Source organism: Taeniopygia guttata, chromosome 8, assembly GCF_048771995.1.
Source record: "Taeniopygia guttata chromosome 8, bTaeGut7.mat, whole genome shotgun sequence".
In the NCBI taxonomy this organism is placed as follows: domain Eukaryota; kingdom Metazoa; phylum Chordata; class Aves; order Passeriformes; family Estrildidae; genus Taeniopygia; species Taeniopygia guttata.
Window position 1 is genome coordinate 32,118,257 of NC_133033.1, and position 25,678 is coordinate 32,143,934.

Genomic DNA, 25,678 nt, shown 5'->3' on the forward strand with positions numbered 1-25,678 from the left:
AGTCCTGCGGCCCTGAGCGGGCATCTGACCGCAAAAAATCCGAACATCGAAGGATAAGTCCCAGACAGGAGCTGCCCCCACCTCATACTTGTGCTGCCCTGAGAGTTCCAGGGGAGCCCTACAAACTGACATCAGGAACCTGGACTGGTGAGTTTTCTTTCCCAGGGAAAAGAGCCGATGTTTGTGCTCAGAGTCCTGCGGCCCTGAGCGGGCATCTGACCGCAAAAAATCAGATTATCGAAGGATAAGTCCCAGACAGGATCTGCCCCCACCTCATACTTGTGCTGCCCTGACAGTCCCAGGGGAGCCCTACAAACTGACATCAGGAAGCTGGACTGGTGAGTTTTCTTTCCCAGGGAAAAGAGCCGATGTTTGCGCTCCGAGTCCTGTGGCCCTGAGCCGGCAGCTGAGTGCAAAAAATCCGAACATCGAAGGATAAGTCCCAGACAGGAGCTGCCCCCTCCTCATACTTGTGCTGCCCTGACAGTCCCAGGGGAGCCCTACAAACTGACATCAGGAACCTGGACTGGTGAGTTTTCTTTCCCAGGGAAAAGAGCCGATGTTTGCGCCCCGAGTCCGGTGGCCGTGAGCCGGCAGCTCACCGCAGAAATTCCGAACATCGAAGGATAAGTCCCAGAAAGGAGCTGCCCCCTCCTCATACTTGTGCTGCCCTGACAGTCCCAGGGGAGCCCTACAAACTGACATCAGGAACCTGGACTGGTGAGTTTTCTTTCCCAGGGAAAAGAGCCGATGTTTGTGCTCAGAGTCCTGCGGCCCTGAGCGGGCATCTGACCGCAAAAAATCAGATTATCGAAGGATAAGTCCCAGACAGGATCTGCCCCCACCTCATACTTGTGCTGCCCTGACAGTCCCAGGGGAGCCCTACAAACTGACATCAGGAAGCTGGACTGGTGAGTTTTCTTTCCCAGGGAAAAGAGCCGATGTTTGCGCTCCGACTCCTGTGGCCCTGAGCCGGCAGCAGAGTGCAAAAAATCCGAACATCGAAGGATAAGTCCCAGACAGGAGCTGCCCCCACCTCATACTTGTGCTGCCCTGAGAGTTCCAGGGAAGCCCTACAAACTGACATCAGGAACTTGGACTGGTGAGTTTTCTTTCCCAGGGAAAAGAGCCGATGTTTGTGCAGAGAGTCCTGCGGCCCTGAGCGGGCATCTGACCGCAAAAAATCCGAACATCGAAGGATAAGTCCCAGACAGGAGCTGCCCCCACCTCATACTTGTGCTGCCCTGAGAGTTCCAGGGGAGCCCTACAAACTGACATCAGGAACCTGGACTGGTGAGTTTCCTTTCCCGGGGAAAAGAGCCGATGTTTGGGCTCCGAGTCCTGTGGCCCTGAGCCGGCAGCTGAGTGCAAAAAATCTGAACATCGGAGGATAAGTCCCAGACAGGATCTGCCTCCACCTCATACTTGTGCTGCCCTGACAGTCCCAGGGGAGCCCTACAAACTGACATCAGGAACCTGGACTGGTGAGTTTTCTTTCCCAGGGAAAAGAGCCGATGTTTGCGCCCCGAGTCCTGTGGCCGTGAGCCGGCAGCTGACCGCACAAATTCCGAACATCGAAGGATAAGTCCCAGAAAGGAGCTGCCCCCACCTCATACTTGTACGGCCCTGACAGTCCCAGGGGAGCCCTACAAACTGACATCAGGAACCTGGACTGGTGTGTTTCCTTTCCCAGGGAAAAGAGCCGATGTTTTCGCTCCGAGTCCTGTGGCCCGGAGCGGGTAGCTGAGTGCAAAAAATCCGAACATCGAAGGATAAGTCCCAGACAGGAGCTGCCCCCACCTCATACTTGTGCTGCCCTGACAGTCCCAGGGGAGCCCAACAAACTGACAACAGGAACCTGGACTGGTGAGTTTTCTTTCCCAGGGAAAAGAGCCGATGTTTGCGCTCCGACTCCTGTGGCCCTGAGCCGGCAGCTGACTGCAAAAAATCCGAACATCGAAGGATAAGTCCCAGACAGGATCTGCCCCCACCTCATACTTGTGCTGCCCTGAGAGTCCAAAACGAGCCTTACAAACTGACATCAGGAACCTGGACTGGTGAGTTTTCTTTCCCAGGGAAAAGAGCCGATGTTTGCGCTCCGAGTCCTGTGGCCGTGAGGCGGCAGATGACCGCACGAATTCCGAACATCGAAGGATAAGTCCCAGACAGGAGCTGCCCCCACCTCATACTTGTGCTGCCCTGACAGTCCCAGGGGAGCCCTACAAACTGACATCAGGAACCTGGACTGGTGAGTTTCCTTTCCCGGGGAAAAGAGCCGATGTTTGCGCTCCGAGTCCTGTGGCCCTGAGCCGGCAGCTGAGTGCAAAAAATCTGAACATCGGAGGATAAGTCCCAGACAGGATCTGCCTCCACCTCATACTTGTGCTGCCCTGACAGTCCCAGGGGAGCCCTACAAACTGACATCAGGAAGCTGGACTGGTGAGTTTTCTTTCCCAGGGAAAAGAGCCGATGTTTGCGCCCCGAGTCCTGTGGCCGTGAGCCGGCAGCTGACCGCACAAATTCCGAACATCGAAGGATAAGTCCCAGAAAGGAGCTGCCCCCACCTCATACTTGTACGGCCCTGACAGTCCCAGGGGAGCCCTACAAACTGACATCAGGAACCTGGACTGGTGTGTTTCCTTTCCCAGGGAAAAGAGCCGATGTTTTCGCTCCGAGTCCTGTGGCCCGGAGCGGGTAGCTGAGTGCAAAAAATCCGAACATCGAAGGATAAGTCCCAGACAGGAGCTGCCCCCACCTCATACTTGTGCTGCCCTGACAGTCCCAGGGGAGCCCAACAAACTGACAACAGGAACCTGGACTGGTGAGTTTTCTTTCCCAGGGAAAAGAGCCGATGTTTGCGCTCCGACTCCTGTGGCCCTGAGCCGGCAGCTGACTGCAAAAAATCCGAACATCGAAGGATAAGTCCCAGACAGGAGCTGCCCCCACCTCATACTTGTGCTGCCCTGAGAGTCCAAAACGAGCCTTACAAACTGACATCAGGAACCTGGACTGGTGAGTTTTCTTTCTCAGGGAAAAGAGCCGATGTTTGCGCTCCGAGTCCTGTGGCCGTGAGGCGGCAGATGACCGCACGAATTCCGAACATCGAAGGATAAGTCCCAGACAGGAGCTGCCCCCACCTCATACTTGTGCTGCCCTGACAGTCCCAGGGGAGCCCTACAAACTGACATCAGGAACCTGGACTGGTGAGTTTTCTTTCCCAGGGAAAAGAGCCGATGTTTGCGCTCCGACTCCTGTGGCCCTGAGCCGGCAGCTGACCGCACAAATTCCAAACATCGAAGGATAAGTCCCAGAAAGGAGCTGCCCCCACCTCATACTTGTGCTGACCTGACAGTCCCAGGGGAGCCCTACAAACTGACATCAGGAACCTGGACTGGTGAGTTTTCTTTCCCAGGGAAAAGAGCCGATGTTTGCGTTCCTAGTCCTGTGGCCCTGAGCGGGCAGCTGAGTGCAAAAAATCCGAACATCGAAGGATAAGTCCCAGACAGGAGCTGCCCCCATCTCGTACTTCTGCTAGCCTGAGAGTCTAAAAAGAGCCCTACAAACTGACATCAGGAACCTGGACTGGTGAGTTTTCTTTCCCAGGGAAAAGAGCCAATGTTTGCGCTCTGAGTCCTGTGGCCCTGAGCGGGCAGCTGAGTGCAAAAAATCCGAACATCGAAGGATAAGTCCCAGACAGGAGCTGCCCCCATCTCGTACTTCTGCTAGCCTAAGAGTCTAAAAAGAGCCCTACAAACTGACATCAGGAACCTGGACTGGTGAGTTTTCTTTCCCAGGGAAAAGAGCCGATGTTTGCGCTCCGAGTCCTGTGGCCGTGAGCATGCAGCTGACTGCAAAAAATCGGAACATCGAAGGATAAGTCCCAGACAGGAGCTGCCCCCACCTCATACTTGTGCTGCCCTGACAGTCCCAGGGGAGCCCTACAAACAGACATCAGGAACCTGGACTGGTGAGTTTTCTTTCCCAGGGAATAGAGCCGATGTTTGCGCTCCGACTCCTGTGGCCCTGAGCCGGCAGCTGACCGCACAAATTCCGAACATCGAAGGATAAGTCCCAGAAAGGAGCTGCCCCCACCTCATACTTGTGCTGCCCTGACAGTCCCAGGGGAGCCCTACAAACTGACATCAGGAACCTGGACGGGTGAGTTTTCTTTCCCAGGGAAAAGAGCCAATGTTTGCGCTCCGAGTCCTGTGGCCCTGAGCCGGCAGCTGACCGCACAAATTCCGAACATCGAAGGAGAAGTCCCAGAAAGGAGGTGCCCCCACCTCATACTTGTGCTGCCCTGACAGTCCCAGGGGAGCCCTACAAACTGACATCAGGAACCTGGACTGGTGAGTTTTCTTTCCCAGGGAAAAGAGCCGATGTTTGCGCTCCGAGTCCTGTGGCCCTGAGCCGGCAGCTGACCGCACAAATTCCGAACATCGAAGGATAAGTCCCAGAAAGGAGCTGCCCCCACCTCATACTTGTGCTGCCCTGAGAGTCCAAAAAGAGCTCTACAAACTGACATCAGGAACCTGGACTGGTGAGTTTTCTTTCCCAGGGAAAAGAGCCGATGTTTGCGCTGCGAGTCCTGTGGCCCTGAGCCGGCAGCTGACCGCAAAAAATCCGAACATCGAAGGATAAGTCCCAGACAGGAGCTGCCCCCACCTCATAATTTTGCTGCCCTGACAGTCCCAGGGGAGCCCTCCAAACTGACATCAGGAACCTGGACTGGTGAGTTTTCGTTCCCAGGAAAAAGAGCCGATGTTTGTTCACAGAGTCCTGCGGCCCTGAGCGCGCATCTGACCGCAAAAAATCCGAACATCGAAGGATAAGTGCCAGACAGGAGCTGCCCCCACCTCATACTTGTTCTGCCCTGAGAGTCCAAAAAGAGCCCTACAAACTGACATCAGGAACCTGGACTGGTGAGTTTTCTTTCCCAGGGAAAAGAGCCGATATTTGCGCCCCGAGTCCTGTGGCCGTGAGCCGGCAGCTGACCGCACAAATTCTGATCATCGAAGGATAAGTCCCAGAAAGGAGCTGCCCCCACCTGATACTTCTGCTGCCCTGACAGTCCCAGGGGAGCCCTACAAACTGACATCAGCAACCTGGACTGGTGAGTTTTCTTTCCCAGGGAAAAGAGCCAATGTTTGCGCTCCGTGTCCTGTGGCCCTGAGCCGGCAGCTGAGTGCAAAAAATCCGAACATCGAAGGATAAGTCCCAGACAGGAGCTGCCCCCACCTCATACTTGTGCTGCCCTGACAGTCCCAGGGGAGCCCTACAAACTGACATCAGGAACCTGGACTGGTGAATTTTCTTTCCCAGTGAAAAGAGCCGATGTTTGTGCTCAGAGTCCTGCGGCCCTGAGCGGGCATCTGACCGCAAAAAATCAGATTATCGAAGGATAAGTCCCAGACAGGATCTGCCCCCACCTCATACTTGTGCTGCCCGGACAGTCCCAGGGGAGCCCTACAAACTGACATCAGGAAGCTGGACTGGTGAGTTTTCTTTCCCAGGGAAAAGAGCCGATGTTTGCGCTCCGACTCCTGTGGCCCTGAGCCGGCAGCAGAGTGCAAAAAATCCGAACATCGAAGGATAAGTCCCAGACAGGAGCTGCCCCCACCTCATACTTGTGCTGCCCTGAGAGTTCCAGGGAAGCCCTACAAACTGACATCAGGAACTTGGACTGGTGAGTTTTCTTTCCCAGGGAAAAGAGCCGATGTTTGTGCAGAGAGTCCTGCGGCCCTGAGCGGGCATCTGACCGCAAAAAATCCGAACATCGAAGGATAAGTCCCAGACAGGAGCTGCCCCCACCTCATACTTGTGCTGCCCTGAGAGTTCCAGGGGAGCCCTACAAACTGACATCAGGAACCTGGACTGGCGAGTTTTCTTTCCCAGGGAAAAGAGCCGATGTTTGTGCTCAGAGTCCTGCGGCCCTGAGCGGGCATCTGACCGCAAAAAATCAGATTATCGAAGGATAAGTCCCAGACAGGATCTGCCCCCACCTCATACTTGTGCTGCCCTGACAGTCCCAGGGGAGCCCTACAAACTGACATCAGGAAGCTGGACTGGTGAGTTTTCTTTCCCAGGGAAAAGAGCCGATGTTTGCGCTCCGAGTCCTGTGGCCCTGAGCCGGCAGCTGAGTGCAAAAAATCCGAACATCGAAGGATAAGTCCCAGACAGGAGCTGCCCCCTCCTCATACTTGTGCTGCCCTGACAGTCCCAGGGGAGCCCTACAAACTGACATCAGGAACCTGGACTGGTGAGTTTTCTTTCCCAGGGAAAAGAGCCGATGTTTGCGCCCCGAGTCCGGTGGCCGTGAGCCGGCAGCTCACCGCAGAAATTCCGAACATCGAAGGATAAGTCCCAGAAAGGAGCTGCCCCCTCCTCATACTTGTGCTGCCCTGACAGTCCCAGGGGAGCCCTACAAACTGACATCAGGAACCTGGACTGGTGAGTTTTCTTTCCCAGGGAAAAGAGCCGATGTTTGTGCTCAGAGTCCTGCGGCCCTGAGCGGGCATCTGACCGCAAAAAATCAGATTATCGAAGGATAAGTCCCAGACAGGATCTGCCCCCACCTCATACTTGTGCTGCCCTGACAGTCCCAGGGGAGCCCTACAAACTGACATCAGGAAGCTGGACTGGTGAGTTTTCTTTCCCAGGGAAAAGAGCCGATGTTTGCGCTCCGACTCCTGTGGCCCTGAGCCGGCAGCAGAGTGCAAAAAATCCGAACATCGAAGGATAAGTCCCAGACAGGAGCTGCCCCCACCTCATACTTGTGCTGCCCTGAGAGTTCCAGGGAAGCCCTACAAACTGACATCAGGAACCTGGACTGGTGAGTTTTCTTTCCCAGGGAAAAGAGCCGATGTTTGTGCAGAGAGTCCTGCGGCCCTGAGCGGGCATCTGACCGCAAAAAATCCGAACATCGAAGGATAAGTCCCAGACAGGAGCTGCCCCCACCTCATACTTGTGCTGCCCTGAGAGTTCCAGGGGAGCCCTACAAACTGACATCAGGAACCTGGACTGGCGAGTTTTCTTTCCCAGGGAAAAGAGCCGATGTTTGTGCTCAGAGTCCTGCGGCCCTGAGCGGGCATCTGACCGCAAAAAATCAGATTATCGAAGGATAAGTCCCAGACAGGATCTGCCCCCACCTCATACTTGTGCTGCCCTGACAGTCCCAGGGGAGCCCTACAAACTGACATCAGGAAGCTGGACTGGTGAGTTTTCTTTCCCAGGGAAAAGAGCCGATGTTTGCGCTCCGAGTCCTGTGGCCCTGAGCCGGCAGCTGAGTGCAAAAAATCCGAACATCGAAGGATAAGTCCCAGACAGGAGCTGCCCCCTCCTCATACTTGTGCTGCCCTGACAGTCCCAGGGGAGCCCTACAAACTGACATCAGGAACCTGGACTGGTGAGTTTTCTTTCCCAGGGAAAAGAGCCGATGTTTGCGCCCCGAGTCCGGTGGCCGTGAGCCGGCAGCTCACCGCAGAAATTCCGAACATCGAAGGATAAGTCCCAGAAAGGAGCTGCCCCCTCCTCATACTTGTGCTGCCCTGACAGTCCCAGGGGAGCCCTACAAACTGACATCAGGAACCTGGACTGGTGAGTTTTCTTTCCCAGGGAAAAGAGCCGATGTTTGCGCCCCGACTCCTGTGGCCGTGAGCCGGCAGCTGACCTCACAAATTCCGAACATCCAAGGATAAGTCCCAGAAAGGAGCTGCCCCCACCTGATACTTGTGCTGCCCTGAGAGTCCAAAAAGAGCCCTACAAACTGACATCAGGAACATGGATGGTGAGTTTTCTTTCCCAGGGAAAAGAGCCGATGTTTGCGCTTCGACTCCTGTGGCCCTGAGCCGGCAGCTGACTGCAAAAAATCGGAACATCGAAGGATAAGTCCCAGACAGGAGCTGCCCCCTCCTCATACTTGTGCTGCCCTGACAATCTCAGGGGAGCCCTATAAACTGACATCAGGAACCTGGACTGGTGAGTTTTCTTTCCCAGGGAAAAGAGCCGATGTTTGCGCTCCGAGTCCTGTGGCCCTGAGCCGGCAGCTGACTGCAAAAAATCGGAACATCGAAGGTTAAGTCTCAGACAGGAGCTGCCTCCACCTCATACTTGTGCTGCCCTGACAGTCCCAGGGGAGCCCTACAAACTGACATCAGGAACCTGGACTGGTGAGTTTTCTTTCCCAGGGAAAAGAGCCGATGTTTGCGCTCCGAGTCCTGTGGCCCGGAGCGGGCAGCTGAGTGCAAAAAATCAGAATATCGAAGGATAAGTCCCAGACAGGATCTGCCCCCACCTCATACTTGTGCTGCCCTGACAGTCCCAGGGGAGCCCTACAAACTGACATCAGCAACCTGGACTGGTGAGTTTTCTTTCCCAGGGAAAAGAGCCGATGTTTGCGCTCCGTGTCCTGTGGCCCTGAGCCGGCAGCTGAGTGCAAAAAATCCGAACATCGAAGGATAAGTCCCAGACAGGAGCTGCCCCCACCTCATACTTGTGCTGCCCTGACAGTCCCAGGGGAGCCCTACAAACTGACATCAGGAACCTGGACTGGTGAATTTTCTTTCCCAGTGAAAAGAGCCGATGTTTGTGCTCAGAGTCCTGCGGCCCTGAGCGGGCATCTGACCGCAAAAAATCAGATTATCGAAGGATAAGTCCCAGACAGGATCTGCCCCCACCTCATACTTGTGCTGCCCTGACAGTCCCAGGGGAGCCCTACAAACTGACATCAGGAAGCTGGACTGGTGAGTTTTCTTTCCCAGGGAAAAGAGCCGATGTTTGCGCTCCGACTCCTGTGGCCCTGAGCCGGCAGCAGAGTGCAAAAAATCCGAACATCGAAGGATAAGTCCCAGACAGGAGCTGCCCCCACCTCATACTTGTGCTGCCCTGAGAGTTCCAGGGGAGCCCTACAAACTGACATCAGGAACTTGGACTGGTGAGTTTTCTTTCCCAGGGAAAAGAGCCGATGTTTGTGCAGAGAGTCCTGCGGCCCTGAGCGGGCATCTGACCGCAAAAAATCCGAACATCGAAGGATAAGTCCCAGACAGGAGCTGCCCCCACCTCATACTTGTGCTGCCCTGAGAGTTCCAGGGGAGCCCTACAAACTGACATCAGGAACCTGGACTGGTGAGTTTTCTTTCCCAGGGAAAAGAGCCGATGTTTGTGCTCAGAGTCCTGCGGCCCTGAGCGGGCATCTGACCGCAAAAAATCAGATTATCGAAGGATAAGTCCCAGACAGGATCTGCCCCCACCTCATACTTGTGCTGCCCTGACAGTCCCAGGGGAGCCCTACAAACTGACATCAGGAAGCTGGACTGGTGAGTTTTCTTTCCCAGGGAAAAGAGCCGATGTTTGCGCTCCGAGTCCTGTGGCCCTGAGCCGGCAGCTGAGTGCAAAAAATCCGAACATCGAAGGATAAGTCCCAGACAGGAGCTGCCCCCTCCTCATACTTGTGCTGCCCTGACAGTCCCAGGGGAGCCCTACAAACTGACATCAGGAACCTGGACTGGTGAGTTTTCTTTCCCAGGGAAAAGAGCCGATGTTTGCGCCCCGAGTCCGGTGGCCGTGAGCCGGCAGCTCACCGCAGAAATTCCGAACATCGAAGGATAAGTCCCAGAAAGGAGCTGCCCCCTCCTCATACTTGTGCTGCCCTGACAGTCCCAGGGGAGCCTTACGAACTGACATCAGGAACCTGGACTGGTGAGTTTTCTTTCCCAGGGAAAAGAGCCGATGTTTGCGCCCCGACTCCTGTGGCCGTGAGCCGGCAGCTGACCGCACAAATTCCGAACATCCAAGGATAAGTCCCAGAAAGGAGCTGCCCCCACCTGATACTTGTGCTGCCCTGAGAGTCCAAAAAGAGCCCTACAAACTGACATCAGGAACATGGATGGTGAGTTTTCTTTCCCAGGGAAAAGAGCCGATGTTTGCGCTTCGACTCCTGTGGCCCTGAGCCGGCAGCTGACTGCAAAAATCGGAACATCGAAGGATAAGTCCCAGACAGGAGCTGCCCCCTCCTCATACTTGTGCTGCCCTGACAATCTCAGGGGAGCCCTAGAAACTGACATCAGGAACCTGGACTGGTGAGTTTTCTTTCCCAGGGAAAAGAGCCGATGTTTGCGCTCCGAGTCCTGTGGCCCTGAGCCGGCAGCTGACTGCATAAAATCGGAACATCGAAGGATAAGTCCCAGACAGGAGCTGCCCCCACCTCATACTTGTGCTGCCCTGAGAGTTCCAGGGGATCCCTTCAAAGTGACATCAGGAACCTGGACTGGTGAGTTTTCTTTCCCAGGGAAAAGAGCCGATGTTTGTGCACAGAGTCCTGCGGCCCTGAGCGGGCATCTGACCGCAAAAAATCCGAACATCGAAGGATAAGTCCCAGACAGGAGCTGCCCCCACCTCATACTTGTGCTGCCCTGAAAGTCCAAAAAGAGCTCTACAAACTGACATCAGGAACCTGGATGGTGAGTTTTCTTTCCCAGGGAAAAAAGCCGATGTTTGCGCTCCGAGTCCTGTGGCCCTGAGGCGGCAGCTGACCCCACAAATTCCGAACATCGAAGGATAAGTCCCAGACAGGAGCTGCCCCCACCTCATACTTGTGCTGCCCTGAGATTCCAAAAAGAGCTCTACAAACTGACATCAGGAACCTGGACTGGTGAGTTTTCTTTCCCAGGTAAAAGAGCCGATGTTTGCACTCCAAGTCCTGTGGCCCTGAGCCGGCAGCTGACTGCAAAATATCCGAACATCGAAGGATAAGTCCTAGAAGGGAGCTGCCCCCATCTCATACTTGTTCTGTCCTGAGAGTCCAAAAAGAGCCCTACAAACTGACATCAGGAACCTGGACTGGTGAGTTTTCTTTCCCAGGGAAAAGAGCCGATGTTTGCGTTCCGAGTCTTGTGGCCCTGAGCGGGCAGCTGACTGAAAAAAATCAGAACTTCTGATCTCTACAGGGGGGTGCCTGACCCCTGCCAGGGTTCCAGGGCGGCGAGAGCCCTACAAAGCCCTGGATTCCCAGACAGTGTCACAAAGGGTCCTGGGGCTGAGGGTGGTAGAGTGGGTGGGGGCAGCTGAGAGGCAGAAAGGGTCTGCAGGAATAAAAAGGCGGCACAGGGACACTGAGAGGCTGCGGTGCGGGAATGGAGGGTGACACAAGGAGGCTGAGAGGCAGAAGGGTCTGTAGGAGTAAAAAGGGAGGCACAGGGACACTGAGAGGCTGCAATGGGGAGCTTGAGGGTGACACAAGGAGGCTGAGAGGCAGAAGGGGTCTGTAGGAGTAAAAAGGGGAGCACAGGGACACTGAGAGGCTGCAATGGGGAGCTGGAGGGTGACACATGGAGCCTGAGAGGCAAGGGGTGCCTTGAGGGACAAAGTGGAGGGTGCCTGAGGGTGACAGGTGAACAAGCCCTAAGCTCACCCCAAACAGCACCCCAAGAACACCAGTTTTCCCCAGCAGCAGCTGCAGGCAGTGACCCTAATGCTGGGACAGCCCCAGAACCCTCCCAGCAGCAGCTGCAGGCAGTGACTTTAATTAAAAGGCATGGATGGTGTCTGGGACTGAGCACTTTTTAAGGTATTTTTTAAAGTGTTTTTAAAGGGTGTTTGAGGGGTTTTCTCACAGAAGCTCTTGAGGAACTTTCTGGGAGGTTTTAGGCTACTTCTAGGGTATTTTCAGGGTTTTTAAAAGATTTATTTAAGGTGCTTCAAGGGCTTTCTTAGTACTAATTAGAATTTCTATGGGTTTTTTTTCTGGGGTGTTCTTGGGGCTTTTTTAAGACTATTTAAAAATTTTTAGGGCTTTTTTAGGACTATTGGGGGTATGTGGAGGACTCTTAGGACCAGAGTATTTTTAGGTTTTTTGAGGGAAGTTTTATGGTTTTTAGGGTCTTATCAGTCTGTTTTAAGGATTTTGGGGCTATTTTTAGAGCTCTTTTAGGAATGTTTAGGGATTTTTAAAGGTTCTTTGGGGATTTTTAGGGGTGGTTTAGGGTTTTTTAAAGTAGGGTAATTTTATTGTATTTTAAGGGTATTCTGAGCCTATTTTTATGATTTTGTGGGGTTTTTAGGACATAGCGAGGATGAGGGTGTTTTTAGGGCATTTTAATGTTTTTTTAGGGTCTTTTCATGGCATAGAGGCTGAGGGGCAGCTTGAGGGGCACTGTGGGGGTTTGAGGGTGACAGAGGCTGGGAGCTGAGGGAGGAACAGGGGGAGGGGACAGTGGGTGACACAGGGAGATGCTGAGGGGGACAGGGGCAGCTGGAGGGTGACACAGAGAAGCAGCTGTCATTTCCCTGAAGAGTTTTCTTCTGTATCCAGCCCATTATTCCCCTTGAACTCAAATCAGAGGAGCCAAACAGCCACAGCTGCTCTGAATCAGCCCAATCAGGGGTATATTAACCCCAGCCTTTGCTAAGAGGCTTCATTTTGTCTTTGGGATCCACTGGGGTAAGTGCTCTCCTCTCATTTTTGTGAAGAGGCTCTTTCAGCTTATCTCTGTTTGTTCTCTGCAGGTGTTTTGGGCTTCTAATGCAACAGAGGCTTTGAAGATACTGTGAGGAAAACAACACTGAACACAGGTAGTATTTAAATTCATGATTTGGGGTTGTGCATTCAGGGGTGGTGCTTTTGTAATCTCTAATTTTTCTTTTTTTTTTTCTTTTTTTTTTTTTTTTTTTTTTTTTTTTAGGAGGAGTGCAACTTCCTGTAATTCCAGGTTGTGTCGAGTACAGCATTTTTTCAGCAGAGTGATCATGTTCCAAAAGAGATCTGCCCTGTGTCAAAGATGATGTCTGAGATTGAGGCTTCAGGTGAGTTGAGGATTGGGACTAGGAGTGGGAGAGTGAGCAGGGCACCAAGTTAAGAGTTATCATGGTGGGGTTTTGCAGGCAGTAGGGTGAGAAATGGTGTCTATTTGCAAGGCTTTTCACAAGTATAGCAGAGGCATCCGTGTGTCATACAGCACACAAGCTCATCCACTGAACTCACAGAAATGCCATGTAACTTTGCCTCTCTAAACCAGGTGCTACTCATAATAACAGCCAAACCTTAGACTAGGGATGGAACTGGAGACTTGAGCACCCAAGCACACTCAGGAGAGGATAAGTATCTGACTTGCTGGGATTTGGCCCACATAACACTAAACTCAACCATTGATTTTCCTGTTCTTTATTCTAGCTGAATAAGAGGCCAACAGGAGATCCCCTCCGAGGCAGACTCATTTCAGGTCCAACGTGGATTCGCATTTCCAGTCATCCAAAAGATAAGTTGGGTCCATGGCCTGGGGATGGGAGTAGTGGCCCCCTTCAGGAGCCAATGGGGATTTGAATCCCCAGATATGTGCAAGATAAATCAAGAGCTACAACCCACAGAGGGGATGGAATCGAAGTGCCAGTTTGGGACTCCCCAGGAGGGGTTTTTGAGTCAGTTTTAGAGATGAGGATGTCCAAGAAGTGTCTCCTTAGGCCAGCTAAAGGAAAAGTGTCTCTTTTGATCACAGTGCCGGGGTGCGCAGGGCAGAGCAGTTCCGGTGTGTGTCCTGTCACTTGTCTCTGGTGCACTCTGTGTTCTTTGGGTCTCCCAGTCCTTTCTTCTTGTGGAAAGCTCTCTCTCCCTGTCTTGTCCCCTCGTTTTTCACGTCCTGTGTCACGGGTTACTGCACATACTTGTCCCGGAGCTGCTCTGCCCTGCTGCATAGCCTGTAATAGCACAAGTCCTGGGGACTTGAAATTAGTAATGCAGGGTGCAGCTGGGCTCCAAATTGTATTAGGAGATTACCAGAACATGTTTGGTGGTGTTAAGTTGTCCTGCAGCGGTTTGACATTAGTCCTAACTTCCTTTCAGATGCAGACAGTACAAATTGGTGGCAAAGGGCACCAGTCCTGGATGAGGAACTTCCCATGAGCTGGTCAGTCATTGTTTGCATTTACAGGGGAAGCAGCCTAAGTGGTGACTCTGTTACAGTGGTGTTCTTTGCCTTTATTTTTAGGAGGTCCAGGCAGATAGCAGCAGTCAAGGCCCAGTGTGCCAGGTGAGCAGTGGAGAGAAGCAGTTGTTCTTGCTCAGGTTTCACTTTTTGGTGCAACTGTAAGCATCCATTCTTGTTTTTGTGCTTTAGGGAATCCACTGGGAGTTTGCATATCCCCTGTCAGCACCTGGCTGATGGACTGGGTTTGCTGTGCTTGTGAGTCCTCTGGAAGTATTACAGGACCCTGTGATGAAGCCTACTGATTTTGCATTTCAAGGTCCCATCCTGGTAACCCAGAGCAGTGGCCAAGGAGTTGTGGTGAGTCAGGGAGGTAGGGAGGAGGAGTGAGAGTCCACTCAAGTTTCAGCAATGCCATGTCACCCTTTCTCCACTTAATCTAGGTGTACCCTGAGATGATGCTGTCGGCCTCCAAGCACGCCTGCGGTGTGTGGCCCGACCATTCTGAGGAGAATGGTGAGTAGCAGAATTGTCAGGTTTTGGCCATTGTGCTGTTACGGTTGTGCACTGATGTTTGGTTTTCTTTGTCTTGGCAGACCAAGAGAGAACAGTCTGGTGACAACTGGAGTTTCCCAGACAGGCAGGAGGCCTCGTTCTGCACCCGATGGAGATTTGGATCCCCAGATATATGCCAGATAAGTCAAGGGCTACAACCCACAGAGGGCATGGAAGCGAGGTGCCAGGTTGGGAGTCCCCAGGAGGGGTTTTTGAGTCAGTTTTGGATACGGGGATGTCTAAGAAGCGTCTCCTTAGGCCAGCTGAAGGGAAAGTGTCTGTTTTGATCACAGTGCTGAGGTGCGCAGGGCAGAGCAGTTCTGGTGTGTGTTCTGTCACTTGTCTCTGGTGCACTCTGTGTTCTTTGGGTCTCTCAGTCCTTTCTTCTCATCAAAAGCTCTCCCTCCCTGTTCTGTCTCCTGGTTTGTCATGTCCTGTCCTGTGTCACGGGTGTCTGCACATATTTGTACCGGAGCTGCTCTGCCCTGCTGCGTAGCCTGTAATAGCACAAGTCCTGGGGACTTGAAATTAGTAATGCAGGTTGCAGCTGGGCTCCAGATTTTATTAGGAGATTGACATAACATGCTTGGTACTGTTAAGTTGTCCTGTAGAGGTTTGACATTAGTCCTAACTTCCTTTCAGATGCAGACAGTACAAATCGGTGGCAAAGGGCACCAGTCCTGGATGAGGAACTTCCCATGAGCTGGTCAGTCATTGTTTGCATTTACAGGGGAAGCAGCCTAAGTGGTGACTCTGTTACAGTGGTGTTCTTTGCCTTTATTTTTAGGAGGTCCAGGCAGATAGCAGCAGTCAAGGCCCAGTGTGCCAGGTGAGCAGTGGAGAGAAGCAGTTGTTCTTGCTCAGGTTTCACTTTTTGGTGCAACTGTAAGCATCCATTCTTGTTTTTGTGCTTTAGGGAATCCACTGGGAGTTTGCATATCCCCTGTCAGCACCTGGCTGATGGACTGGGTTTGCTGTGCTTGTGAGTCCTCTGGAAGTATTACAGGACCCTGTGATGAAGCCTACTGATTTTGCATTTCAAGGTCCCATCCTGGTAGCCCAGAGCAGTGGCCAAGGAGTTGTGGTGAGTCAGGGAGGTAGGGAGGAGGAGTGAGAGTCCTCTCGAGTTTCAGCATTGTCTCCCCTTAACGTAGGTGTGCCCTGCAATGATGGCGTCAGAATCCAAGCACACCCGGAGCGTGCAGGCCCAGAACCCGGGCATTCTGAGGAGGATGGTGAGTAGCAAAATTATCAGGTTTTGGCCCATGTGCTGTTAAGTCTGTGCACTGATGTTTGGTTTTCATTCTCTTGGCAGGCCAAGAAGTGACAGCTGGAACTTACCAGACAGGCAGACGGCCTTGTTCTGCAGCCAACAGGGATTTGCATCCCCAGATATGTGCAAGATAAATCAAGAGCTACAACCCACAGAGGGGATGGAAGCGAAGTGCCAGGTTGGGACTCCCCAGGAGGGGTTTTTGAGTCAGTTTTAGAGATGAGGATGTCCAAGAAGTGTCTCCTTAGGCCAGCTAAAGGAAAAGTGTCTGTTTTGATCACAGCGCCGGGGTGCGCAGGGCAGAGCAGTTCCGGTGTGTGTCCTGCCACTTGTCTCTGGTGCACTCTGTGTTCTTTGGGTCTCCCAGTCCTTTCTTCTTGTGGAAAGCTCTCTCTCCCTGTCTTGTCCCCTCATTTCTCACGTCCTGTGTCACGGGTTACTGCACATATTTGTCCCGGAGCTGCTCTGCCCTGCTGCATAGCCTGTAATAGCACAAGTCCTGGGGACTTGAAATTAGTAATGCAGGGTGTAGCTGGGCTCCAGGTTGTGTTAGGAGATTGACATAACATGCTTGGTACTGTGAAGTTGTCCTGCTGAATTTTGACACTAGTCCAAACTTCCTTTCAGATGCAGACAGTTCAAATCAGTGGCAGATGGCACCAACCCAGGGTGAGGGTGTTGTACTAATCAGGTCAGTCATTGTTTGCATTAGGAAGCCAAAGTGATTGCCCAAGCTTGGAAAGAAAAGCCTGAGTTTGTGCTCAGGACCCTACAGCCCTGAGCGAGAAGCTGATTGCACAAAATCCGAACATTGAAGGACGTGTCCCAGACCAGAGCTGCCCCTACCCTATACTTGTTCTGCCCTGACAGTCCCAGGGGAGCCCTACAAACTGACATCAGGAACCTGGACGGGTGAGTTTTCTTTCCCAGGGAAAAGAGCCGATGTTTGTGCTCAGGGACCTGTGGTCCTGAGCGGGCAGCTGACTGCAAAAAATCGGAACATCGAAGGATAAGTCCCAGACAGGAGCTGCCCCCTCCTCATACTTGTGCTGCCCTGAGAGTCCTAAAAGAGCCCTACAAACTGACATCAGGAACCTGGACTGGTGAGTTTTCTTTCCCAGGGAAAAGAGCCGATGTTTGCGCTCCGAGTCCTGTGGCCCTGAGCCAGCAGCTGACTGCAAAAAATCCGAACATCGAAGGATAAGTCCCAGATAGGATTTGCCCCCACCTCATACTTGTGCTGCCCTGACAGTCCCAGGGGAGCCCTACAAACTGACATCAGGAACCTGGACTGGTGAGTTTTCTTTCCCAGGGAAAAGAGCCACTGTTTGTGCTCCGAGTCCTGTGGCCCTGAGCCGGCAGCTGACTGCAAAAAATCAAGACATCTAAGGGTAAGTCCCGGACAGGGGCTGCCCCCACCTCATAATTCTGCTGCCCTGAGAGTCCAAAAAGAGCTCTACAAACTGACATCAGGAACCTGGACTGGTGAGTTTTATTTCCCAGGGAAAAGAGCCGATGTTTTCGGTCCGAGTCCTGTGGCCCTGAGCCGGCAGCTGACTGCAAAAAATCCGAACATCGAAGGATAAGTCCCAGACAGGAGCTGCCCCCACCTCATATTTGTGCTGCCCTGAGAGTCCCAGGGGAGCCCTACAAACTGACATCAGGAACCTGGACTGGTGAGTTTTTTTTCCCAGGGAAAAGAGACGATGTTTGCGCTCCGACTCCTGTGGTCCTGAGCGAGCAGCTGAGTGCAAAAAATTCCGAACATCGAAGGATAAGTCCCAGACAGGAGCTGCCCCCACCTCGTACTTGTGCTGCCCTGAGAGTCCAAAAAGAGCTCTTTAAACTGACATCAGGAACCTGGATGGTGAGTATTCTTTCCCAGGGAAAAGAGCCGATGTTTGCGCTCCGAGTCCTGTGGCCCTGAGCCGGCAGCTGAGTGCAAAAAATCCGAACATCGAAGGATAAGTCCCAGACAGGAGCTGCCCCCACCTCATACTTGTGCTGCCCTGAGAGTCCCAGGGGAGCCCTACAAACTGACATCAGGAACCTGGACTGGTGAGTTTTCTTTCCCAGGGAAAAGAGCCGATGTTTGCGCTCCGAGTCCTGTGGCCCTGAGCCGGCAGCTGACCGCACAAATTCTGAACATCGAAGGATAAGTCCCAGAAAGGAGCTGCCCCCACCTCATACTTGTGCTGCCCTGACAGTCCCAGGGGAGCCCTACAAACTGACATCAGGAACCTGGACTGGTGAGTTTTCTTTCCCAGGGAAAAGAGCCGATGTTTGCGCTCCGAGTCCTGTGTCCCTAATCCGGCAGCTGACCGCACAAATTCCGAACATCGAAGGATAAGTCCCAGAAAGGAGCTGCCCCCACCTCATACTCGTGCTGCCCTGAGAGTCCAAAAAGAGCTCTACAAACTGACATCAGGAACCTGGACTGGTGAGTTTTTTTTCCCAGGGAAAAGAGCCGATGTTTGCGCTCCGACTCCTGTGGCCCTGAGCCGGCAGCTGAGTGCAAAAAATCCGAACATCGGAGGATAAGTCCCAGACAGGATCTGCCCCCACCTCATACTTGTGCTGCCCTGACAGTCCCAGGGGAGCCCTCCAAACTGACATCAGGAACCTGGACTGGTGAGTTTTCTTTCCCAGGGAAAAGAGCCAATGTTTGCGCTCCGACTCCTGTGGCCCTGAGCCGGCAGCTGATCGCACAAATTCCGAACATCGAAGGATAAGTCCCAGAAAGGAGCTGCCTCCACCTCATACTTGTGCTGCCCTGAGAGTCCCAGGGGAGCCCTCCAAACTGACATCAGGAACCTGGACTGGTGAGTTTTCTTTCCCAGGGAAAAGAGCCGATGTTTGCGCTCCGAGTCCTGTGGTCCTGAGCCGGCAGCTGACTGCAAAAAATCCGAACATTGAAGGATAAGTCCCAGACAGGAGCTGCCCCCACCTCATACTTGTGCTGCCCTGACAGTCCCAGGGGAGCCCTAAAAACTGACATCAGGAACCTGGACTGGTGAGTTTTTTTTCCCAGGGAAAAGAGCCGATGTTTGCGCCCCGAGTCCTGTGGCCGTGATCCGGCAGCTGACCGCACAAATTCCGAACATCGAAGGATAAGTCCCAGAAAGGAGCTGCCCCCACATCATACTTGTGCTGCCCTGAGAGTCCAAAAAGAGCTCTACAAACTGACATCAGGAACCTGGACTGGTGAGTTTTCTTTCCCAGGGAAAAGAGCCGATGTTTGCGCTCCGAGTCCTGTGGCCCTGAGCCGGCAGCTGATCGCACAAATTCTGAACATCGAAGGATAAGTCCCAGAAAGGAGCTGCCCCCACCTCATAATTGTGCTGCCCTGACAGTCTCAGGGGAGCCCTACAAACTTACATCAGGAACCTGGACTGGTGAGATTTTTTTCCCAGGTAAAAGAGCCGATGTTTGCGCTCCGACTCCTGTGGCCCTGAGCGGGCAGCTGAGTGCAAAAAATCCGAAAATCGAAGGATAAGTCCCAGACAGGAGCTGCCCCCACCTCATACTTGTGCTGCCCTGACAGTCTCAGGGGAGCCCTACAAACTGACATCAGGAACCTGGACTGGTGAGTTTTCTTTCCCAGGGAAAAGAGCCGATATTTGCGCTCCGAGTCCTGTGGCCCTGAGCCGGCAGCTGACTGCAAAAAATCGGAACATCGAAGGATAAGTCCCAGACAGGAGCTGCCCCCACCTCATACTTGTGCTGCCCTGAGAGTCCAAAAAGAGCTCTACAAACTGACATCAGGAATCTGGACTGGTGAGTTTTCTTTCCCAGGGAAAAGAGCAGACGTTTGCGCTCCGACTCCTGTGGCCCTGAGCCGGCAGCTGACCGCACAAATTCCGAACATCGAAGGATAAGTCCCAGAAAGGAGCTGCCCCCACCTCATACTTGTGCTGCCATGACAGTCCCAGGGGAGCCCTACAAACTGACATCAGGAAGCTGGACTGGTGAGTTTTCTTTCCCAGGGAAAAGAGCCGATGTTTGCGCTCCGAGTCCAGTGGCCCTGAGCCGGCAGCTGACTGCAAAAAATCCGAACATCGAAGGATAAGTCCCAGACAGGAGCTGCCCCCACCTCATACTTGTGCTGCCCTGAGAGTCCCAGGGGAGCCCTACAAACTGACATCAGGAACCTGGACTGGTGAGTTTTCTTTCCCAGGGAAAAGAGCCGATGTTTGCGCTCCGAGTCCTGTGGCCCTGAGCCGGCAGCTGACCGCACAAATTCCGAACATCGAAGGATAAGTCCCAGAAAGGAGCTGCCCCCACCTCATACTTGTGCTGCCCTGACAGTCCCAGGGGAGCCCTACAAATTGACATCAGGAACCTGGACTGGTGAGTTTTCTTTCCCAGGGAAAAGAGCCGATGTTTGCGCTCCGAGTCCTGTGGCCCTGAGCCGGCAGCTGACCGCACAAATTCTGAATATCGAAGGATAAGTCCCTGAAAGGAGCTGCCCCCACCTCATACTTGTGCTGCCCTGACAGTCCCAGGGGAGCCCTACAAACTGACATCAGGAACCTGGACTGGTGAGTTTTCTTTCCCAGGGAAAAGAGGCGATGTTTGCGCTCCGAGTCCTGTGGCCCTAATCCGGCAGCTGACCGCACAAATTCCGAACATCGAAGGATAAGTCCCAGAAAGTAGCTGCCCCCACCTCATACTCGTGCTGCCCTGAGAGTCCAAAAAGAGCTCTACAAACTGACATCAGGAACCTGGACTGGTGAGTTTTCTTTCCCAGGGAAAAGAGCAGACGTTTGCGCTCCGACTCCTGTGGCCCTGAGCCGGCAGCTGACCGCACAAATTCCGAACATCGAAGGATAAGTCCCAGAAAGGAGCTGCCCCCACCTCATACTTGTGCTGCCATGACAGTCCCAGGGGAGCCCTACAAACTGACATCAGGAAGCTGGACTGGTGAGTTTTCTTTCCCAGGGAAAAGAGCCGATGTTTGCGCTCCGAGTCCAGTGGCCCTGAGCCGGCAGCTGACTGCAAAAAATCCAAACATCGAAGGATAAGTCCCAGACAGGAGCTGCCCCCACCTCATACTTGTGCTGCCCTGAGAGTCCCAGGGGAGCCCTACAAACTGACATCAGGAACCTGGACTGGTGAGTTTTCTTTCCCAGGGAAAAGAGCCGATGTTTGCGCTCCGAGTCCTGTGGCCCTGAGCCGGCAGCTGACCGCACAAATTCCGAACATCGAAGGATAAGTCCCAGAAAGGAGCTGCCCCCACCTCATACTTGTGCTGCCCTGACAGTCCCAGGGGAGCCCTACAAATTGACATCAGGAACCTGGACTGGTGAGTTTTCTTTCCCAGGGAAAAGAGCCGATGTTTGCGCTCCGAGTCCTGTGGCCCTGAGCCGGCAGCTGACCGCACAAATTCTGAATATCGAAGGATAAGTCCCTGAAAGGAGCTGCCCCCACCTCATACTTGTGCTGCCCTGACAGTCCCAGGGGAGCCCTACAAACTGACATCAGGAACCTGGACTGGTGAGTTTTCTTTCCCAGGGAAAAGAGCCGATGTTTGCGCTCCGAGTCCTGTGGCCCTAATCCGGCAGCTGACCGCACAAATTCCGAACATCGAAGGATAAGTCCCAGAAAGTAGCTGCCCCCACCTCATACTCGTGCTGCCCTGAGAGTCCAAAAAGAGCTCTACAAACTGACATCAGGAACCTGGACTGGTGAGTTTTTTTTCCCAGGGAAAAGAGCCGATGTTTGCGCTCCGACTACTGTGGCCCTGAGCCGGCAGCTGAGTGCAAAAAATCCGAACATTGAAGGATAAGTCCCAGAAAGGAGCTGCCCCCACCTCATACTTGTGCATCCCTGACAGTCCCAGGGGAGCCCTAAAAACTGACATCAGGAACCTGGACTGGTGAGTTTTTTTTCCCAGGGAAAAGAGCCGATGTTTGCGCCCCGAGTCCTGTGGCCGTGATCCGGCAGCTGACCGCACAAATTCCGAACATCGAAGGATAAGTCCCAGAAAGGAGCTGCCCCCACATCATACTTGTGCTGCCCTGAGAGTCCAAAAAGAGCTCTACAAACTGACATCAGGAACCTGGACTGGTGAGTTTTCTTTCCCAGGGAAAAGAGCCGATGTTTGCGCTCCGAGTCCTGTGGCCCTGAGCCGGCAGCTGATCGCACAAATTCTGAACATCGAAGGATAAGTCCCAGAAAGGAGCTGCCCCCACCTCATAATTGTGCTGCCCTGACAGTCTCAGGGGAGCCCTACAAACTTACATCAGGAACCTGGACTGGTGAGATTTTTTTCCCAGGTAAAAGAGCCGATGTTTGCGCTCCGACTCCTGTGGCCCTGAGCGGGCAGCTGACTGCAAAAAATCCGAACATCGAAGGATAAGTCCCAGACAGGAGCTGCCCCCACCTCATACTTGTGCTGCCCTGACAGTCTCAGGGGAGCCCTCCAAACTGACATCAGGAACCTGGACTGGTGAGTTTTCTTTCCCAGGGAAAAGAGCCGATATTTGCGCTCCGAGTCCTGTGGCCCTGAGCCGGCAGCTGACTGCAAAAAATCGGAACATCGGAGGATAAGTCCCAGACAGGAGCTGCCCCCACCTCATACTTGTGCTGCCCTGAGAGTCCAAAAAGAGCTCTACAAACTGACATCAGGAATCTGGACTGGTGAGTTTTCTTTCCCAGGGAAAAGAGCAGACGTTTGCGCTCCGAGTCCTGTGGCCCTGAGCCGGCAGCTGACCGCACAAATTCCGAACATCGAAGGATAAGTCCCAGAAAGGAGCTGCCCCCACCTCATACTTGTGCTGCCCTGACAGTCCCAGGGGAGCCCTACAAACTGACATCAGGAAGCTGGACTGGTGAGTTTTCTTTCCCAGGGAAAAGAGCCGATGTTTGCGCTCCGCGTCCCGTGGCCCTGAGCCGGCAGCTGACAGCAAAAAATCGGAACATCGGAGGATAAGTCCCAGACAGGAGCTGCCCCCACCTCGTACTTGTGCTGCCCTGAGAGTCCAAAAAGAGCTCTACAAACTGACATCAGGAACCTGGATGGTGAGTATTCTTTCCCAGGGAAAAGAGCCGATGTTTGCGCTCCGAGTCCTGTGGCCCTGACCCGGCAGCTGAGTGCAAAAAATCCGAACATCGAAGGATAAGTCCCAGACAGGAGCTGCCCCCACCTCGTACTTGTGCTGCCCTGAGAGTCCAAAAAGAGCTCTACAAACTGACATCAGGAACCTGGATGGTGAGTTTTCTTTCCCAGGGAAAAGAGCCGATGTTTGCGCTCCGACTCCTGTGGTCCTGAGCGGGCAGCTGACTGCAAAAAATCGAAACATCGAAGGATAAGTCCCAGACAGGAGCTGCCCCCACCTCATACTTGTGCTGCCCTGAGAGTCCCAGGGGAGCCCTCCAAACTGACATCAGGAACCTGGACTGGTGAGTTTTCTTTCCCAGGGAAAAGAGCCGATGTTTGAGCTCCGAGTCTTGTGGCCCTGAGCCGGCAGCTGACTGCAAAATATCGGAACATCGAAGGATAAGTCCCAGAAAGGAGCTGCCCCCACCTCATACTTGTGCTGCCCTGAGAGTCCAAAAAGAGCTCTACAAACTGACATCAGGAACCTGGACTGGTGAGTTTTTTTTCCCAGGGAAAAGAGCCGATGTTTGCGCTCTGAGTCCTGTGGCCCTGAGCCGGCAGCTGACAGCAAAAAATCCGAACATCGGAGGATAAGTCCCAGACAGGAGCTGCCCCCACCTCATACTTGTGCTGCCCTGACAGTCCCGGGGGATCCCTCCAAACTGACATCAGGAACCTGGACTGGTGAGTTTTCTTTCCCAGGGAAAAGAGCCGATGTTTGCGCTCCGAGTCCTGTGGCCCTGAGCCGGCAGCTGACTGCAAAAAATCGGAACATCGAAGGATAAGTCCCAGACAGGAGCTGCCCCCACCTCATACTTGTGCTGCCCTGACAGTCCCAGGGGAGCCCTACAAACTGACATCAGGAACCTGGACTGGTGAGTTTTCTTTCCCAGGGAAAAGAGCCGATGTTTGCGCTCCGAGTCCTGTGGCCCTGAGCGGGCAGCTGATTGCAAAAACTCCGAACATCGAAGGATAAGTCCCAGACAGGAGCTGCCCCCACCTCATACTTGTGCTGCCCTGACAGTCCCAGGGGAGCTCTACAAAATGACATCAGGAACCTGGACTGGTGAATTTTCTTTCCCAGGGAAAAGAGCCGATGTTTGCGCCCTGAGTCCTGTGGCCGTGAGCCGGCAGCTGACCGCACAAATTCCGAATATCGAATGATAAGTCCCAGACAGGAGCTGCCCCCACCTCATACTTGTGCTGCCCTGAGAGTCCAAAAAAAGCTCTACAAACTGACATCAGGAACCTGGATGGTGAGTTTTCTTTCCCAGGGAAAAGAGCCGATGTTTGCGCTCCGACTCCTGTGGCCCTGAGCGGGCAGCTGAGTGCAAAAATTCCGAACATCGAAGGATAAGTCCCAGACAGGAGCTGCCCCCACCTCATACTTGTGCTGCCCTGAGAGTCCCAGGGGAGCCCTCCAAACTGACATCAGGAACCTGGACTGGTGAATTTTCTTTCCCAGGGAAAAGAGCCGATGTTTGCGCCCTGAGTCCTGTGGCCGTGAGCCGGCAGCTGACCGCACAAATTCCGAATATCGAATGATAAGTCCCAGACAGGAGCTGCCCCCACCTCATACTTGTGCTGCCCTGAGAGTCCAAAAAAAGCTCTACAAACTGACATCAGGAACCTGGATGGTGAGTTTTCTTTCCCAGGGAAAAGAGCCGATGTTTGCGCTCCGAGTCCTGTGGCCGTGAGCCGGCAGCTGACTGCAAATAATCCGAACATCGAAGGATAAGTCCCAGAAAGGAGCTGCCCCCACCTCATATTTGTGCTGCCTTGACAGTCCCAGGGGAGCCCTCCAAACTGACATCAGGAACCTGGACTGGTGAGTTTTCTTTCCCAGGGAAAAGAGCCGATGTTTGCGCTCCGAGTCCTGTGGCCCTGAGCCTGCAGCTGACTGCAAAAAATCCGAACATCGAAGGATAAGTCCCAGAAAGGAGCTGCCCCCACCTCATACTTGTGCTGCCCTGACAGTCCCAGGGGAGCCCTACAAACTGACATCAGGAACCTGGACTGGTGAGTTTTCTTTCCCAGGGAAAAGAGCCGATGTTTGCGCTCCGACTCCTGTGGCCCTGAGCCGGCAGCTGACAGCAAAAAATCGGAACATCGAAGGATAAGTCCCAGACAGGAGCTGCCCCCACCTCGTACTTGTGCTGCCCTGAGAGTCCAAAAAGAGCTCTACAAACTGACATCAGGAACCTGGATGGTGAGTATTCTTTCCCAGGGAAAAGAGCCGATGTTTGCGCTCCGAGTCCTGTGGCCCTGAGCCGGCAGCTGAGTGCAAAAAATCCGAACATCGAAGGATAAGTCCCAGACAGGAGCTGCCCCGACCTCATACTTGTGCTGCCCTGACAGTCCCAGGGGAGCCCTACAAACTTACATCAGGAACCTAGACTGGTGAGTTTTCTTTCCCAGGGAAAAGAGCCGATGTTTGCGCTCCGAGTCTTGTGCCCCTGAGTCGGCAGCTGACTGCAAAAAATCCGAACATCGAAGGATAAGTCCCAGAAAGGAGCTGCCCCCACCTCATACTTGTGCTGCCCTGAGAGTTCCAGGGGAGCCCTCCAAACTGACATCAGGAACCTGGACTGGTGAGTTTTCTTTCCCAGGGAAAAGAGCCAATGTTTGCGCTCCAAGTCCTGTGGCCCTGAGCCGGCAGCTGACCGCACAAATTCCGAACATCGAAGGATAAGTCCCAGAAAGGAGCTGGCCCCACCTCATTCTTGTGCTGCCCTGACAGTCCCAGGGGAGCCCTACAAACTGACATCAGGAACCTGGACTGGTGAGTTTTCTTTCCCAGGTAAAAGAGCCGATGTTTGCGCTCCGAGTCCTGTG